The following is a 20,549-nucleotide window of genomic DNA, read 5'->3' as shown; positions in this document are numbered from 1 at the left end:
GTACATCTGACCCCTCAAGTGCCCATGAATATCTTATTTTACCAGCGCTTGTGTTCTTATACCAACTCAACTGCTTTCACTAGCACATTTTATTAAATCAATAAATTACAGCCTCTCATCCTCACGTGTGATTTGAAATCAAAACCATTTCAGACACTTTTAAAATCATCTACATGGTCATACCAGGCATAGAAGGAAAAGGGGACACAAGGTAACAGACGCCGGATTAGTATTGTGAATAATCTTATGACAGCGACCTCGACATCTGGGTTTTTTCCCTGGCTCTACCACAAAGTGTATTGTGCTATCATGAGCAGGCCATTCAACCCTACTGTGTTTCCCCATCAGTAAAATGGGTACAACAATACTTCAGCCTGCCAAGTAACACAAATAATGAACTGAGTGAATCCTACTAACCAGGGAAGTCACTGTTGTGATATCAAATTAGAATCCTTCTTTCCCCCTCATCTACCCACAATGACTCTAATAGTGGGAAAAGAGGTGCAGGTGGAGCTTCTGAAGAAGAATTCTCTTCCTGGGGGGGGGGAAACGATTTCAAATGAAAGATGAAAATGAGACATCATATTCCTGAATGAGAATCATTGTGGAGACTTCCACATTTCAAGTGCAAGAGCTCTTTGTGATGCTGGCAGCCCAGATGCCAGCTCAAGCCAAAGCCCCTAGGCCTCAACTGAGCACTGACAAATGCATAGCTGGAAATCAGTCCGGCTCACCAGTGTGTTAGCATTGTTAAAATAGGTATTAGATTTATAAAAATGTGTTTAGTGTTTAGACTGTGACAAAGCTCTCCCCTTGCCTCTGTGGGTTCCGCGTTTGCTGGCGGATTTCGCTAGCCTCAGAGGCTCACTGTGACCCTCCACATAACCCTTCTTCCTCTAGAGACAAGGGTCCTTTGATCAAAGGAATCTGCCAGTACCCTTTTGTCAGATCCAGTGTAGTAACATTTTCTTTACTTCGGCCTTGATTCCTCTCTTTTGGCTGCTGGGATTCGGTAGGGTCTCAATGTTACCTTGGCTCCAGGGATCGTGCTGATATGGTGATAGGTCTCAGTCGTCTGCCCTGGTTTTGTAGAGAACACATCTCTGTTGCGATTAATCATGTCAGCTGCCTTTTGGATCGGCGTCAAGTCGGATGATATCCTCACTTGCTCATGTAAGTTATCCTCCTGGGGAAGGGTCTCCTGCATGCCTAAGCATGCATCTTGATCGTGCCAAGGATTTAGAAGATTGATGTGGTAAATTTACTCCGATTTTCGGCGGCCTGGCTGCCGCACCTTATAGTTCACCTCTCCCACGGCTTCGATTATTTTGTAGAGTCCCTGCCACTGGGCCAACAGTTTACTTTCTGCTGTGGGCACCAGTACCATCACCCGATCCCCTGGTTGGAACCGTCAAAGCTTCGCTTGGTGGTTATAATGGGTTCATTGGGTCTCCTGTGCTCTCTCCAAGTGTTCTCGTACAATGGGCGTAACTCGGGCTATCCGATCTCTCATCTGCAGTACATGCTCAACTATGTTCCTTCCAGGATTTGGCTCCTCTTCCCAAGCTTCTCTAGCTATATCCAATATGCCCCAAGGGTGGCACCCATATAGTAGTTTGAATGGAGAGAAACCCGTGGAGGCTTGTGGAACCTCCCGGATGGCGAACATGAGGTAAGGCAATAGGGTATCCCAATCTTTCCCATCCCAGCTCACCACTTTCCTTGAAGGTCCTATTGAATCTTTCCACAAGGCCATCTGTTTGCGGGTGGTATACAGAGGTCCATAGCGCTTGTACATGGAGCAGTGAACAGAGATCTTTCATCAATTTGGACATGAAAGGTGTCCCTTGATCAGTCAATATCTCCTTGGGTAGCTCAGCCCGGGCAAAGATCTGTACTAGCTCCTTAGCTATTGTCTTGGAAGCTGTGTTGTGCAGGGAAATAGGTACTGGGTTGCATAGTCCAGTACAACAAGCACATGTTGGTGGCCCCGAGCTGTCTTCTCTAGGGGCCCTACCAGATCCATGGCTATCCATTCGAAAGGAACCTCTATTATTGGAAGAGGTATCAAAGGAGCCCACAAGTGTGGGCAGGGCCTATGTAACTGACACTCTGGACAAGAGGTGCAGTATCGCCGGACATCTTCATGTACTCCTGGCCAGAAGAACCTCTGCAGGATCCGTGCCTGGGTTTTCTCTACTCCAGGTGTCCTCCAAACAGGTGACTGTGGGTGAGACTCAAAATGGCTTTTTGATGTTTTCGTGGCACCAGAAGTTGTTGTATCTCTTGCTCCTGCATTAGCACCACGCGGTACAGGAGATCTTTCTTCACTATAAAGTAAGGTCCGGGACCCCGGACCTTCCCATCCATGGGTATCCCATCGATCTTGGCCACCTCTTTCCTGGCGTTATCATATCTGGGGTCCTTCGCCTGGTCCCACCCAAAAGTCTCTCTCCTGGGACTAACCTGCCCAAGCTCCCAGGAGCCAGCTTCTGCTTATTCCAATGGCTCGCTGCCATCATGGCTGGGGGCAGCTTCTGGTTCACCTTCTGTGGTGGAAATTTCTCTGTTGGCTGCTCTACTAGGGAGGTCTTCTGGCCCTGGGTCAGGATTTGGGTTCCCAAGGCCTTCGCGGCCTTCCTCTCTTTTTTTGTCTTCCGGGTCTTTTTGGGGGCTGAGAACAGATCCTGAGAAATCTCAGCGAAAACCTCAGGGTTTTCGTCTCGTCGGATCCCTGGGCCTGCATGGTGAGGATCTTCAGCTGGTCCACCACCTCTCTCAAGAGGGCACGATCTTGGGTCGCCTGGCTCATCAATAACTGATTGGTTTCCTGCTGTAGCCACATAGACTCCTGTTGTGCCATTGCCTGAACGTGGGTGGCCTCCTGCTGGGCTGCCGTGGCTTGTATCAGAGCTCTTACTACCTCCTCCATTGTGGTATAAAGCAAACAAACAAAAACCAAAACAAAAAAAAATCCAAAACCCCAGTGCCCCTATTTTTTTTAAACCTCTTTCTTCTGCCACACTGTGAACAAAATCCCACTCCTAACACCAGTTGTGACAAAGCTCTGCCCTTGCCTCCGTGGGTCCCGCATTTCCTGGCGGATTTTGCTAGCCTCAGAGGCTCACTGTGACCCTCCATATAACCCTTCTCTCTCTAGAGACAAGGGTCACAGTCCACTGAGCCATTTTGATCATAAGCCAGCGAGGGAGGTGAGGAGAAATTATCCTTCCTTGCACAGTCTCTGTTGTCTCCCAGTCTCAGTGATTAAACGGGGGCAAAGCTGAGGGGGAGGGGAGCCCGGGCCCACCCTCTACTCCGGGCTCCAGCCCAGGGACCCTAATAGTATCTTGGTAGCTGACCTTTTAGAAACATGAGATGTACAATTCCCTGGGCTACTTCCTCCACAGCAGCCCTCACTTCCTCAAGCTCCACTTCACCCTTACCTCAGGGCCTCCTTCCTTGTGCCTGATATGGTATGTACTACTCATTCTCTCCAACAGCACAACTTCTTCCCACAGCTCCTGACATTCACACCCACCTGACTGACTGGGAGGCTTTTAACTAGTTTCAGCCAGCCCCTGATTGGCTTCAGGTGTCCCAATCAACCTAGCATTCTCCCTGCCTTCTGGAAAGTTCTTAATTGGCCCCAGGTGTCTTAATTGACCTGGAGTAGCTGCCATTTCACTTAACCTGGTACCAGGGATTTGTTTAGCCTGGAGCTAATATATCTATCTCCCACTACTTTTCTATAGCCATCTGGCCTTGACCCATCACAAGACTTTATGAAATATTTGTAAGTTGCTGCATGCACTAATCTCACTTATACTATCTGTAGCCTATGCTATAAGGTAGTACTTAAGTGTCTGCTCTGAAACTGCATACCCCCACAGTCAGGAGAGAAGCATTAACAGATGTGAAATACTAGTTTTCCACAAGAGATGTCATTTCCTCTCCAACAAAAGAAGGCCCATAGAAACCAGACAAGCCATTATGGTTCCATAATGAGCAGAGGACATAAGACTTTGTTGATTGCTTCACCCACACCCATGAAGAGGAGACATTCAGGTGGATTTGTCCCATCACGTTGAACTCCAGGGGAAGGGAATAAAAATCCCCGAGAAGAAAAAATGGGTGTCTATGCTGCTTGGACTTTAAGAGGGCAATATATCTAAGCATAAGCAAGGGCTCCCCAGCTGCCTAGCTTGGCTTAGCCCTAGAGAACATATAGAACTTGCATACCATAGCAGCCTCTGTCACCTTCTGAAACCTAAGACTGTGACTCATTTTCATGTGTATGTTTACCAGCTGTAACCTTGTAAATAACTCTCTTATTTCTTTTTCTTAGTTAAATATTTAGTTAATTTATTATAGGATTGGCTATAAGCACCGTCATTGGTATAGGATCTGAGTTGCAATTCACCTAGGGTAAGTGACCAGCCTTTGGGATTGGAAGTAATGTGAATATTGTTGTGGTTTTTTGATGTAACGAACCATCTACCACAAAGACAAGCTTGCCTGGATGGCAAGCTAGACCATAGTATCCATGGGAACTGTCTGTGACTCCATGTTAAGGCTATCCCTGAGAAGTTGGTAGTTGGTTAGTGAAATCTAAGTATAAAACTCACAACCAGTTTGGGGTTTGTGCCCTGCTTCTTCACAGTCTGCCCTGAGACTGGTACTCCTGAGCCACTCTAGACAGCCTGACACTCTTATCTCACCTTTCTTCAATCATAGGATATATCATGACCTATTACACAGGGACTTGTTATAACACAAAATAATTAACCCTAGTAGACTTTAACAGCTGCTTCCGAAGTGTTAACATTTTACCACAAAAGCACATATTAAGGCAATTTTATACATGTGTTATTTTTAACATCTCTTTGGGATAAAAACATATCTAGAATATGTGCTGATGGAAAGTAGTTATTTGACATGTGCAAGACACACTCTCCAATGCCGCAGAAGTTGTTAGATTCCATAATACGAAGAACAATTAGAATATGTAGGGACTAATCTTGTGTCAAACTGTATTCTTGAGTTGAGACAACTTTTGAGTTATAGAAACTTTAGAAGTACCTTGAAATGATCAACATGTCCCCTCTTTTAGAACTGAACTAAATTAGAAATGACCAAGCCATACGGTTATATTGTTTTAAACTTTCTAAAAATATAGATTTTGGTGCCAAACTTTATCCTGAATGAACTTTTATAGCCCATTTAAAACACCATTAAAAAGAGGTTTTATAATGGAAATCTCTCCCCTAACTATAACAGTGTTAGTGGGTGCCAGCCTATAACAAAAGTCTATACTCTACCATGATGTACTGAAAGCAATAAAAATATAATGCCATTATTTGAAGTGAGGTGAAATGAAATTCAATTCATCTACTTTAATAGAATAGTTTTATACGTAAGAGATAATGTCAGTAGAATAGAATATTGTCACAGGAAAATGAACTGCTGCTGGTACATAAGTGCTGAGGCAAAACTGAGGTAGTTAAGGAAAATAAATTTTGAGGCTAGGCTGGTATTTATTTTTTAAAGCAGGAGACCCTGATCCTTTGACTATGTTCTGTTACAATGACTTCCTGTTATACCAACTGATGGATGTAAATGTAATCTTTTCAACTTGTAGTTGTGACTGTGGTAGCGACAAACTCTAAAGTTGCTGACCTCCTGCTTTCTGATTGTCTATAAGAGCCTACGTATTGTATGTCTGTCAAATAACATTTGAGCCATAAAATTCCAATTTCTTAAAAGTCAGAGACTAAGTATATCAGGAGGGTGTATCCACGTTGCTCCCATTAGTACTAATGAGAGAGCCAGATGCTAAAACCCTTTACCAATATTTTTAAATAAAGTGCTCAGTTCTGCCTTCTGATATTCATGCAAAATCCTATTGATGTCAGTGGGATTTTGGGGTGCATAAGGGATGCCTTTTTGGTCCCAATTTTGGTCCCTATCAGATACAGCTGCACAATTCCTACTGAGGACAGAGAGAAGTGCTGCAGAGCACTATGTGGAGAGGGGTCACAGATTTTCTATGCATGGTCACTTTGCACATTACCTTCTACTCCATCCTACACAATGGAAATGCCATAATTCTGCTGTGTTCTGGATCTTGCATATGTCCTGAAAGAGTAGACAGAAGTTTCACCTTTAGATTTGTATATCTTTAATGCACTATTTGTAAAGCATTAAGTTCTTTCAAAATAATACATTTTGTCATGATATTTTAAAAACACCTTTGTAGTATGTGATATAGGGCTTGATTTCCCCCTTACTCAAATAGTGCCTTGTACCGGTTTTTGCAAGTCATCCCACTTAAATTAATGGGAATAGTTGCTCAGTGAGCTACTACTCAACATGTGTAAGAATGGCATAATTAGACCCATAATGATTAGCTGATCAACAACCTGAGTGAAGTCAATTTGGTAGCATAGATTTAATAGATTTTAATCCCAGACGGGACCATCATGCTAATCTAGTCTGTTCTCTTGCATTACACAAGCCATAGAATTTCACACAGTGATTTCTACATCTAGTTCAACAACTTGTGGTTAACCCAGAGCATATTTTTTTTTAGAAAGACACCAAATTTTGATGTAAAGACTTCATGTGATGGAGAATTACCATGTTCCTTTGTAATATCTTCCATTGATTAATTATCATTTCTTAGAATTATCATGTGTAATACAAATTATATTACTAACTGCTAAAGCCTTTTCCTTTCCTAACCCTGGCAATTATATTATATTTATATATATAAAAACTTTGAACATAGATATCAGGTTTTACAGGAAATCTTCTTTATTATCCTGAGGTAATTAAGATATCACGATATAAATATCATGTTTTCCTCTGTCACACGGCTTAAAGCTATGTTTATTCTTAGCTACCAATGATCAAGAGGTTTGGGTCTTGATCACTGCAATAATTTACAAAACTCTGCAAATACTGCTTGATATTGTGTTATTTTTCATGATTCCTGACATTGCTCACACACGTGTCCTCTTCAGGTGGCACAAACAACAATAGAAATAATGCTGTTTGATGCAGCATTTATTCCTGAATCCCTTCTAGCTTCTACTCAGCAGCTGTAGTGGGGCTCAGCCAAAGGCATCAAGGCTTCCTTCTGGATCTTTTTTGCCGAGAAGGAAGGGGCAGACAGGGCAGCATGTATCTTTTGCTTCTGTAGATCTACAGGAGTCCCTTTCTTCTGGATTGCTGGTTTGGAAAGCTGTGCCCCTGTCTAATCTCCAGACCCCCTCAAGCTCCTGTCACTAGAGGATTTCTAGAAAACTGAGCAAAGTGAATTGCTGTTTTCTGCGCCTTCCCATGTACTCCACAGGAGCAGCCAATCTGGCTTTTACTGACAATTTTCTGCTAAGAGACTCTTACAGTTAAACATTAGCAAGGATACTAAAGCAATAGTCCTGATTCACCAGTCCCTTACATAAATGTAAACTGGGAATGATTCCATTGATTCCATTGAACTCAGTTCAGTTACACTGGTGTACACTGGTGTAAAAGCAAGAGTGACTGAGAGGAGAATTTTGCCTATAATTTTAAAGTGGGAAACATTAATAATATTAAAATAATGTACAGTGAAGACGAGACTATAATATTTAGATTGCTTTAGCCTGGGCGTCTCACCAAGAAGTCAGAGATACTAATAGTTCGTGATTCACTGGCAACATATGTGACAAAGGACCGCTGAGTGATGCCACTTGGGATAATAGTCCCTGACAAGTTCAGTCTCTGTGGGAAAATAAATCATTTCATGTCCTTGCCAGTCTGCACTAGTCAAGTGTGGCAACATTCCAGCCAAGCCCTCCGGGGCAATGGACATAAAGAGGCCTCTCACAGCAGTGATCTGAGAATAGCTGATATGGTACTGTTTGGTCCTGGATATGGGTCCTGGATATGGCAGATTTAACTAGATTTAACAAATCAAAGCTGTAAAGAATATTAAAGAGGTAGAATTTAATCAAAGCTACCAGGTTAGGTTGCATACAGCTCACTTAATCAGTGATGCAGTGGTTGTTTCTGTCTCTTTCAAATGCACACAGAAAAGTGATAAAAGACAAAAACACCACATCACTAATGGGCAAAGCCTTTCAACAAAACGATATCCCCATATCTGACCTCTTCCTCGACCTCAAAGGAACCCTGCACAACAGTTTCAAAAGATGAGCTTGGGAGCTTAAATTCTTAACTTTGTTAGACACTAAAAATCAGGGACTCGATACCCGATTTATGGTTCATTACAACAATATATAACCCACTAGCCCCCTTTTGTCCTACCACTGTGGAGGTGTTGCCTACCCACTTCACTTTGAATTGTCTCTTACAACATGTTTCAGAGTAGCAACTGTGTTAGTCTGTATCTGCAAAAAGAAAAGGAGTACTTGTGGCACCTTAGAGACTAACAAATTTATTTGAGCATAAGCGTTTGTGGGCTACAGCTCACTTCATCGGATGCATTCAGTGGAAAATACAGTGGGGAGATTTTATATACACAGAGAACATGAAACAATGGGTGTTACCATACACACTGTAAAGAGAGTGATCAGGTAAGGTGAGCTATTACCAGCAGGAGAGAAAAAAACCTTTTGTAGTGATAATCAAGGTGGGCCATTTCCAGCAGTTGACAAGAATGTCTGAGGAACAGGTAGGGGTGGAATAAACATGGGGAAATAGTTTTATTTTGTGTAATGACACATCCACTCCCAGTCTTTATTCAAGCCTAATTTAATTGTGTCTAGTTTGCAAATTAATTCCAATTCAGCAGTCTCTCGTTGGAGCCTGTTTTTGAAGTTTTTTTGTTGAAGAATTGCCACTTTTAGGTCTGTAATCGAGTGACCAGGGAGATTGAAGTGTTCTCCAACTGGTTTTTGAATGTTACAATTCTTGACATCTGATTTGTGTCCATTTATTCTTTTACGTAGAGACTGTCCAGTTTAGCCAATGTACATGGCAAAGGGGCATTGCTGGCACATGATGGCATATATCACATTGGTAGATGTGCAGGTGAACGAGCCTCTGATAGTGTGGCTGATGTGATTAGGCCCTATGATGGTGTCCGCTGAATAGATATGTGGACACAATTGGCAACGGGCTTTGTTGCAAGGATAAGTTCCTGGATTAGTGTTTTTGTTGTGTGCTGTGTGGTTGCTAGTGAGTATTTGCTTCACGTTGCGGGGTTTTCTGTAAGCAAGGACTGGCCTGTCTCCCAAGATCTGTGAGAGTGATGGGTCGTCCTTCAGGATAGGTTGTAGATCCTTGGTGATGCGTTGGAGAGGTTTTAGTTGGGGGCTGAAGGTGATGGTTAATGGCGTTGTTATTTTCTTTGTTGGGCCTGTCTTTATGCTAAAGAATCTTTTCCACCTTGTATTTAGCTGTGAGACTGAGTACCTTTCCCAGACCTGGAGAAGAGTTCTAGCTTGTCTCTTTCACCAACAGAAATTGGTCCAATAAATGATATTACCTCACCCACCTTGTCTCTGATAAATATTTTGATACATGTAAAACAATTGGTGATTATTCAGTTATCAAGGACTTTAAGCTATGTATAGTTGATATCTTCCTTTATCTAAAAATCCACAGAGATATGTGAATCACAGACAGGCAATTGCTAGTCTACAGGACAAGAACAGTTACAAAGTTAATTACCTGTGATTATCTTACAAAGGGAGGTGATTATGAAGCTGAATGACAAAAGAAGAGTGTTCTGTGAAGACAAAAACACACAGTACAATAAACTGATAAAAACAGGGCCACCCATTGGTAAATTAGAAATAGCCCACTTTAGTTTATGTTTTTACAGTAACATTACAACAATACATTCCCTGCTCTCTTAATACTCTTAAGGAAATACTAACCTCATTAAACCACTACTATTCCCTCCCCCACAACCAAACAATCTCTTTTTCTCTGTTAAATTTTGAAGTTAATTTTTGTGGCTATTAAAGTGACAGCTCGCATAGTATTCAGTCAGGCATAGTGCAGTTAGATGCCAGTCTTCTTCACCCTGATATGCAAGTTTACCTTAATCCTCCTGACCTTAGTACACATTCTTCTTTCATCTTCCGTTCTTCAGCCTACAAAAATAATGAATTAAGTGAAGACTATAGACCAGAGAATTAATTGTTTCAGCATCAAGTTGTTTCAGCATTGTTTCATCATCCCTTCCTCCCCCCATCCCTGCCCACAAATGCTGGGAACAGAGGTGCAGACAGAAGAATCCTTTTCCTGAAAAATACATTTTAAACAAAAGATTCATATTCAAGGCATCAGATTCCAGATTCCACATTTCAAATGCAAGAGCCCTCTCCCACCCTTTTTCCAGTCCTTATTGTCAAATATATAAGCCTTTACTCAGGCAAAAGTCCCTTTGAAGTCACCAAAATACTTTGACTTCAGTGGGAATGTTGCCCTAATTAAGAAGTTAGGATTCAACATTTTGTAGATGCAATTTAATTTGTTGGAGGCTAGGGCTGGGTGCATAGTGGGGGGAAAATGCTTCATGAACATTTAGGTGAATTAGAATGCAAATGTTCATTCACCATGCTTGCACACCTTTTCTAATTGCTGTTTATAAACAATTCATTAATGAAGTTTGCTCATACAAACATTCATGGAAAATGAACTTCAGATCCATAGCATGATGATACCCTCTTTCCTCAAGATTTCTCAGAAACACACCCTACCTAGGACTAAGCACATATATCATGTGATAATCAGTAACTTACTTAAAGAACAGCACAGCACTGCGCCATGGAAGCTGTATTTCCCAAGCCTCAGTTCAGAACGCTGGCATTGAGAACATCAAGTGTATGTGACTACAACTTTTGCAGTTAAGACCACACAAAATCCATAGCCAGAGTTCTGGCACACAAAAAGGGAAATAGACAGGCAAAATCTGGCCATATTCTTCATGATGGGACACATGTGTGGACACATGCCTAATGCAGTCACTTTGCGTGCATGTGATGAGAAAAGTAATTTTAAAACTGACACCAGCTGTAACATAGCACTAAGTCACTGCTATAATCTTCCCTAGAAATGCAACCTCCGAGGGAAACCACCCAAGCAAGTAACTTATGCCAGCGTAGGAAATTAAAGAATCCTTCCCTCCTTCGAACAGATCACTCATACAGCTTTTTTGTAGGCATAGTACAGCTCAAGAGCAAAAACATCATTGTACCAGCCGCTCACAACTTCCTTCTCTGCCAGGTTTGTGTGTCATGACCTACTTCATATCATTGGTCTGTGGCACAAAGGCATGCAGTCTCTCCACACTGCCTTTTTGTGGTCTTCAATGGGAAAAGAATTCATGCATTCAAAGGCAGAAGTTTTCCCAGTGTTAACTAGAGTTACCACAAGTACTCCTTTTCTTTTTAGAGTTACAATCACATTCTAGTGGGGGAACAGGACTCTAAATTATAGATTATCGTTGACCATCTTTTAGTTTAATTTAAAGGAGAAATACCCCAATCCAGGAAAGCATCTCTAAACAGAACAGCATTTATTCACATGCTTAACTTTTAGCAAGTGCTTAAGTCCCATTGAAATTAATGGAGTATAAGCACTTGCTTACAATTATGTGCTTAAGTGCTATCCCAAAGAAGGATGGATTTAATCATATGCTTAAACACTTTCCTGAATTAGGACCTACATGAATATTTTATTAAATAAAGTGGTAACCAGCACAGTTCTTGAAATCAAAAGCTCTCTAATTTTCTATAAGAAATATTCATTGAATATAAAGGCAGACGTCAAATCTCACACACAGGGTATAGACATATTAAAAGAAAGTACTACTGAAACAATCAGTCTTTTAAAAGATTAAAGCTAGGAAGACTTCTAATGAAAAAAGATGGAATTTGATGCCAGTATGCCTCACAGGGGTCTATCCTGCAGCTCTTGTTTATCTGTATAGTGCCACTGATGGTCCCTTATAAGTGTACTAACAGAAAACTAAGGGTAACCTAAATCTTTTAATCAGTAGATTCTCTATGATAACTTTTTAAGTTCTCTTAATATAAAACAAATAATCTCAGGGCAAAGATCTGTTTGAAAAAGATATGATTGATGACCTATCATCCTTAATTCACTGTTTATACTCGTAGTGAGCCTGTTGGGAAAATACCTCATTCATCAGGGTATTAGTGAATTCAACCAACGTATGGCACCTTCATTTTAACAAACTAAAGGAGAAAAGCTAAATGGGGGGAAATTGACAACCATCTCTGATTCTATGATAATGCAATTAGGCTGCTCCTCTCCAGAGCTTTTGTTAATTCACAAAACAGCTTCAGTAGGCAGGTCATAAATATACGATCATTTTTCACACTTTGAAAAGTAATGATGCCTTGACATGAATCAATATATCTTGGTAAAATCATTTTACTTTTACATTATGCATGCGAGTCAGTTTTAAACCTAGTATATGTTAAACCTGACTTTTTATCTGGTCTGTGCTTATATAAAGTAATTTTACTGAGGCCTCTGTGTTACCTGTGCACCCAAACCCTTATTAAAATAAGTGGAAATTTTGAATGCTCACAAGATGCTGCATCAGACACCTAGAGGTTATATTGTCTCCTTTGTACACTCTGTACATTCAAATCCCCTTCAGGAAGGAGATGGTTTAGGCCAGGCAGGGCTAATGGGATAATTGCAGTGTAGGTCCTGAGGAAGTTGTGATGCCATGGGGGGAGAAGAGGGATGGCATCCCCAAGAAATAGTACAGAGGGTCTCCACCTCTGTGTGAAGACTCTGGGGTCCTCTGGATTTTCCTGGAGGTCTTGGGACATCCACATGTCAAGAGGACCACTGCCCGTGTTTGTTCATCAGGTGTCCCCTCCTGACTGCATAGAGTAGCAGAAATTCTACATACTCAAGATCTTTCTGTTGAACTTTGCTCCTTCTACAGGATTTTGGGATATGGGCATGATGTGTTTTTAATGTAAGAAATTAAAAAAGCAATTCCTTTCATCTGAACACCACAATGACCAGATGCACAGATTTCATTTAACTTATTGTGTCGTATGTCATACACGTGAAATAACTAAGTAAATGACATATCTATGCCCTATATCATATGCATAATAGATAGCAAATTTATCCGAGGGGGATATAGTCAAGGATAACCAATAAAAGTAAAAGGCTAGACACTGTGTCAGAGACAAAAATATTCTGGACATCTTTTCAAAACAGAAACACACATATTAGCACAAAATTATGCTAATGATCATAGCGTTATTCTACAGTAAACTTAAAGATGGACATGCTGATAAATAAAGTAGGTAGGTGCTGATGTTTGCTTAAGTCTGAATTATTAAAACATCTAAACATTGCCAATTTATAGAATTTATATTGTATGGTATATGGCATTTTATTTTTTATTGCTGAAATGCATGTCAATTTTGCAGCATGCAAAGTGAAATGACACTAAAATCACAAGTGTGTCTGCTGTGCTGTCATTCTCATTAGACAATCTCTTTTGTTTAGTTTGTTCAATGCTTGTGGTTCTTTAAAATAAAAAGTGCTTTATAATGGAAGTGGACAAAACAACACATGTATCATGGGACTGAAGAGAAAATGTATTAAAAAAAAAAGCCCCTGGATTGTTCGTGAGTCCTCAAAGTCATTTTGAATGGCTGATTAAAATAAATATTGCATAGAAAATTGTTTTTGTAGCCTCTGTTTATTCTACCCTGTCTCCATTATTTGATCTTCACTATGATAAGTAAGCAGGTTGCGATATACTGTACATTTAAAACCAAATGTGCATGGCATATTGTTAAAAATGTAACAATTGCTACAGAATGCATTAGAGTGAAAGACCACAGGTTTATCTACTTTCACAGTCCAGGGTAATAAAGCAAAAATGTTTGTAGACAAAAATGTATTTAGGAAAATAGGATTTTTAAGCAAATAAAGATAAAACTCAGTAGTATATAATGGTACGTTCATGTTAGATTTAAACAGAAGGCCCGATAAAATGTATACATATAAATGGTGTATTCCTTAATATTTTCAAAAACAATTCTAAAGGGTTGCATTCTCAGCTGATGTTACTCAGTGTAGTCAGTGGGACTTAAGCATATGCTTAAAGTTAAGCACCTGCTTAAGTGATTTCCTCAATCAGTGCCCAGGTTAGGGGCTGGCTCCCGATATCTATCCCTCTTCTTTCATATGTTAATCCCATAATGTTTAAATTTCAAAGGAGAAGCTAAAATCACCAGAATAATTGTGCCATTGGCTTGCTCACCAAAACTGGTTTATTACAGAAATACTAATCATACGGAATTGCGTTATGTTCTGTCAACATAACCCTGTTTTGAGTTCTGTTGAAGATGTGGCACTTGTTTTATGAAGGTTCTTACAAGGAAAATGTTTGGATTAATGATATAATTTAGTGGCAATGTAGTGACAGTAGGTCTAATCCCTGAAGAGTGAGAATAGGATTGAAAAAGTAAACCAGTGGGATATACTTGATTGTGGCTGTTGGGCCGGCAGCACAGGGGCTGTAGGGGTCACGCTGATTGGCATTGTCACTTTCCCCATTCATCAAGCCAGGCCAGACTTCCCGAATCATTTACCAGATGGGGCAGCTTGTCAGTTTAAACACCTGATATGAAGCCATCCGTCATCTGATAACATGATCATTCGGCTGCAGCTGGCTCAGTGCTCTGCAGCCTGAGTGCACATGTGATGGACTAAAGCCAGAGAAGCAGGTTTAGCAGTGCTGCACTCCCCTGATAGGATTTGCAGTCCTCCACTGGACCATGGAACAGGTGGAGGCTGAGAGAGAATGAAAAAATTACCATGTGTTGCAGGGATTAGAGAGCACACTCTCACCACTCCACTTGAATACCAATTGAAGGACAACCTTGAGCCAGACAAATTAAAGGCCATCCATGATGTAACATGTAGAATATAGATGCCTCAACATACTAAGTCCTCATTTTCCTATAGAATTTAGAACTAGTGCTCTTAAGATTGTAAATTGTCATGTCTTTTCGGTCCACTACAAGAACAAAATTTAAATATTTGGAAACATACCTTTTTTCCTTTTATTTTTTAAACAAAAACATCTTAAAATGAGCTGTCTCTTCCAAAAACACATCTCCCATGACTGATCATAGACGCTGTTATTCTGTCCTCACCAAGAAGAAAACCTAATGCAACAAAGAGATTTACACAGAGACCAGTTACACATGGTTACAATGAAAGCATTTATTATTATGTGAAATATAAATAATCTGTTTGAAACTGGTGGTGGATAAGCAAGTCTGGGAGTTTAGTGGATAAAATACTGACCTTTCACACTAGGGCCACACCTCAAGTGTACAGGAAGGCCAAGTCTGCACTACCACTTACTTTGGTATAATTTACGTCGCTCAGTGGTGTGAATAAGCCACCCCCGCAGCGACATAAGTTACACCCATCTAAGTGCCGGAGCTACTGCCTCTCGTGGAGTGGATTTATTATGCCAATGTGCTACAGCAGCGTAGCTACATCAGTGCAGCTGCGCCGATGTAGCACTTCTAGTGTAGACTAGCCCTTAGTCAGCATATGCAATGAGTTTGATGATCTCAAATCAGTTGCTAGTGGGAAACAATCCTGAGTGAGCTTCTGTGCTGCATCCCTAGGAGGTGCAGGCCAGAATTCACAGTCCTGGGAGAGGGGAAAGCTAAAATGGCTTTTATCCACGTTTGTGCTCTCTCGATTCTGGGCTGTTCTGCAGCATAATTTAGGCAGCTCTAGGAGCCTGTACAGCAACCTGCCTGGGCTGTCCCATGGGCCTCAGTGCTGCCTGGAATCTGCAGCACTATGTGCTGACATACATCCTGCCCCTGATACACATCCTGATCCTGCCTCACCCCTTAGCCCCAGCACTCCCTCATAGCAGATCTTTCTCAGTGCCTATGCTGGGAGAATCCTTCCCAAACCAGACCCAGACTTGCAGGGTACTTTTACACAGTGTAGGAGAGACTTGATGGAGGGGTGGGGGGCACTGAGAATCTCATTCTGTGTATTTTAGTAAAAAATGAAATTCTTTGCAGAAATGATACCACAAGTCTGATTCTCCTCTCACACTGGATTTGTACAACTGTAGCTCAACTGACATCAATGGAATTATTCCTGATTTACACCAGTGAAAGTAAGAAAGTAAATTTCCATCAGGGAATCAGAGCTACTGACGAAGTATAGTCCTGTTACCAATAAAGAAAAATGATCCAAAAAGTTCTGAATGCACATTGTAGATCCATGGATGTCAGTGAGTTGCACCTATCTCCAGTGGGAATTAATTTGGCTGATGAGGTTTGGAATTTTTCAGTGAAATGAGAACATTCTGCAGTGTGTTCCCTTATAAATACTCTCTTTAGCTTGGCAGAAGGTATTGGAAATGATGACCATACAGTTTCTTTTCCCTTTTCTTCCTAAGCAGAAGTGCTGATTGGTTGTGTCAAGAGGTATATTGTGGTGAAGTATATTGTCAAGAGGTATGCTGTGGCTACAGCATAGTAATACAGACAGTAATACAGCAGGCCAGTGGCAAAACTGTTAAGTAATGGAGAGCTATAGGAAGCACAGAAAAGGGAGAGAAAGAGACAGAAGAGGAGAAGCTGAGAGAAATGTAGGCTTGAGTTCAGAAAGAAACAGAGAGGACATTGAAAGAAGAGAGTTGAGCCAGTGTAAAAGAGCATCGTTAAAATATCCAAACATACAGCAGTCTCTCAAGTCGCACTTTAATTTTTCTGCCCTTCCCTCTTTGTTCATAGCAGTGGTTCTCAACCCGCGGGCTGCTTGCGGCCCAATCAGCACACTGTTGCGGGTTGTGTGACATCCTCAGGGCCAGACAGGTAGTATATATATTGTGTGAATGTGGCCCACATAACATGTAGAGAGCTGCAAATGCAGCCCATAATGGTAAATAGATTGAGAAACACTGAGAGTAACACTTTGTTGAGCACTGTATAAGAATTAACTATGACAAAGTTTTTTTTCCATCTTTCATCTTTTCAAAATCATTGAGAATGAAATTTTAAGGCCCGCAGAGGGATTTGAATATCTAGTTCCTATTAAAGTTAATGACCAAATCCACTGGGTGGCTTTGAAAACCCTTCTTTCAGAGGCAGCCCGTCCATTGACTTTGGTGGGAGTAGGATCGCTGGACCCATAGACTTATGTTTAAACACACATTTAAAAAGCTCTACAATCATTTTCAGTTGCAAACTTCTTCAGATTCTATCATCCTTCAAGTGTGGTTCTTCTAGCCACCAGAACTACTGAAACTTGAGCTCTCTGCCCCCTCTTGCTTCTTCCTGGACTCCTCTTACAACATCCCCAGAGCAACAGCCACCAAGCCTGCCTCCAGGCACTGTTCTTTTTTAAGGTGTTTCCAAAAAAGCTTGTCTGTCTTCCATGGGTGTCACATGAACCCCCGCTTCGGGGAGGCTAGCCCCCGGCCCTGCCCCTTCTGCCCAAGGTCCCGCTCTACCCCTCCCTTTCTGCCTCCTTCACCCGTCTAAGCCCCGAGTCCTGGGCTGCCAGCAGGCTTAACCCCTGGGCCAGCCCAAGCTGCCCCAGCCACTGACTGGCCCAAGCCACCCCTGGCTGCTGGTTGATCCGAGCTTACCCTGGCCACTGGTTGGCCTGAGCAGCCAGCCGTCTGAGCCCCAAGCTCCAGACTGCTGGCCCAAACTGAGCCCCTGCTGGCTTCAGAGGAGAGGGGGAGAAAGCGCGGGGCCTTAGGGTGGAGTATGGATTGGGCCATGGCCTGGGTTAGGGGAGGCTTACACTCCCCATGGCCTATGATACCCGCTGCCCATGCTGTCTGCTCAGCCTTAACTCCAATTTAGTGAAGCCATTTGCTTGGGAATTACTCCTTTATCACCACACAGGGATAAAGTTAATTCACAGCCACTCCTAAGAGAGACAGTATCTTACACGAGAAGCATACGGCCGAACCTGCAGACTTTTAGGAGAAGCAGAAGTTTCCATTTTCATGTTTTGCATTTGCATTTGCAATTAATAGGGTAAAATCATAGAATCATAGAAGATTAGGGTTGGAAGAGACCTTAGGAGATCATCTAGTCCAACTCCCTGCTCAAAGCAGGACCAACACCAGCTAAATCATCCCAGCCAGGGCTTTGTCAAGATGGGCCTTAAAAACCTCTAAGGTTGGAGATTCCACCACCTCTGTAGGTAAATCATTCCAGTGCTTTATCACCCTCCTAGTGAAATAGTGTTTCCTAATATCCAACCTAGACCTCCCCCACTGCAACTTCAGACCGTTGCTCCTTGTTCTGTCATCTGCCACCACTGAGACCAGCCGAGCTCCATCCTCTTTGGAACTCCCCTTCAGTTAGAGTTTGAAGACTGCTATCAAATTCCCCCCTCACTCTTCTCTTCTGCAGACTAAACAAGCCCAGTCATAGATTCATAGATACTAAGGTCAGAAGGGACCATTCTGATCATCTAATCCGACCTCCTGCACAGCACAGGCCACAGAATCTCACCCACCCACTCCCACAAAAACCTCACCTATGTCTGAGCTATCGAAGTCCTTAAATCATGGTTTAAAGACTTCAAGGAGCAGAGAAGCCTCCCTCAAGTCACCCATGCCCCATGCTACAGAGGAAGGCAAAAAACCTCCAGGGTCTCTCCAATCTGCTCTGGAGGAAAATTCCTTCCCGACCCCAAATATGGCGATCAGCTAAACCCTGAGCATATGGGCAAGATTCACCAGCCAGATACTACAGAAAATTCTTTCCTGGGTAACTCAGATCCCATCCATCTAATATCCCATCTCAGGGGATTAGTCCTATTTACCCTGAATATTTAAAGATCAATTATTTACCAAAATCCCATTATCCCATCATACCATCTCCTCCATAAACTTATCGAGTAGAATCTTAAAACCAGATAGATCTTTTGCCCCCACTGCTTCCCTTGGAAGGCTATTCCAAAACTTCACTCCTCTGATGGTTAGAAACCTTCGTCTAATTTCAAGTCTAAACTTCCTGGTGGCCAGTTTATACCCATTTGTTCTTGTGTCCACATTGGTGCTGAGCTGAAATAATTCCTCTCCCTCTCCTGTATTTATCCCTCTGATATATTTATAGAGAGCAATCATATCTCCCCTCAACCTTCTTTTAATTAGGCTAAACAAGACAAGATCCTTAAGTCTCCTTTCATAAGACAAGTTTTCCATTCCTCGGATCATCCTAGTAGCCCTTCTCTGTACCTGCTCCAGTTTGAATTCATCCTTTTTAAACATGGGAGACCAGAACTGCACACAGTATTCTAGGTGAGGTCTCACCAGTGCCTTGTATAATGGTACTAAAACCTCCTTATCCCTACTGGAAATGCCTCTCCTGATGCATCCCAAAACTGCATTAGTTTTTTTCACAGTCATATCACATTGGCAGCTCATAGTCATCCTATGATCAACCAATACTCCAAGGTCCTTCTCCTCTTCCGTTACTTCTAATTGATGCGTCCCCAACTTATAACTATAATTCTTGTTATTAATCCCTAAATGCATAACCTTACACTTCTCACTATTAAATTTCATCCTATTACTATTACTCCAGTTTACAAGGTCATCCAGAACCTCCTGTATAATATCCCGATCCTTCTCTGAATTGGCAATACCTCCCAGCTTTGTATCATCTGCAAACTTTATTAGCACACTCCCACTTTTTCTGCCAAGGTCAGTAATAAAAAGATTAAATAAGATTGGTCCCAAAACCGATCCCTGAGGAACTCCACTGGTAACCTCCCTCCAACCTGACAGTTCTCCTTTCAGTAGGACCCGTTGCAGTTCCCCTTTAACCAATTCCTTATCCACCTTTTGATGATCATATTGATCCCCATCTTTTCCAACTTAACTAATAATTCCCCATGTGGCACGGTATCAAATGCCTTACTGAAATCTATGTAAATTAGATCCACTGCATTTCCTTTATCTAAAAAATCTGTTACTTTTTCAAAAAAGGAAATTAGGTTGGTTTGGCACGATCTACCTTTTGTAAAACCATGTTGTATTTTGCCCCATTTACCTTTGACTTCAATGTCCTTAACTAATTTCTCCTTTATAATTTTTTCCAGGACCTTACATACTACAGATGTCAAACTAACTGGCCTGTAGTTACCCGGATCACTTTTTTTTCCTTTCTTAAAAATTGGAACTATATTAGCAATTCTCCAATCATTTGGTACTACTCCTGAGTTTACAGATTCATTAAAAATTCTTGCTAATGGGCTTGCAATTTCAGGTGCCAATTCCTTTAATATTCTTGGATGAAGATTATCTGGGCCCCCCGATTTAGTCCCATTAAGCTGTTTCAGTTTTGCTTCTACCTCAGATATGGTAATATCTCCCTCCATATCCTCATTCCCATTTGTCATACTACCATTATCCCTAAGATCCTCTTTAGCCTTATTAAAGACTGAGGCAAAGTATTTGTTTAGATATTGGGCCATGCCTAGATTATCTTTAATCTCCACTCCATCCTCAG

General features: G+C 41.6%; 1 long non-coding RNA gene across 1 annotated transcript in view; it reads right to left on the bottom strand.

Annotated features, from left to right (window-relative positions):
- LOC122458632 overlaps positions 1 to 3,222 on the bottom strand; it is a 30,565-nt gene extending 27,343 nt beyond the window's left edge. Inside the window, exons 1-2 of the long non-coding RNA XR_006278724.1 lie at positions 3,129 to 3,222; positions 796 to 867 (exon numbers count right to left, since the gene is read on the bottom strand). This is a non-coding gene — a long non-coding RNA (uncharacterized LOC122458632). The remainder of the gene's footprint in view (positions 1 to 795; positions 868 to 3,128) is intronic.
- Between the last annotated feature and the right edge of the window lie 17,327 nt (positions 3,223 to 20,549).

This window comes from Dermochelys coriacea, chromosome 2, assembly GCF_009764565.3.
Source record: "Dermochelys coriacea isolate rDerCor1 chromosome 2, rDerCor1.pri.v4, whole genome shotgun sequence".
Taxonomy (NCBI): domain Eukaryota; kingdom Metazoa; phylum Chordata; order Testudines; family Dermochelyidae; genus Dermochelys; species Dermochelys coriacea.
This window is presented reverse-complemented; position numbering and strand designations above follow the sequence as displayed.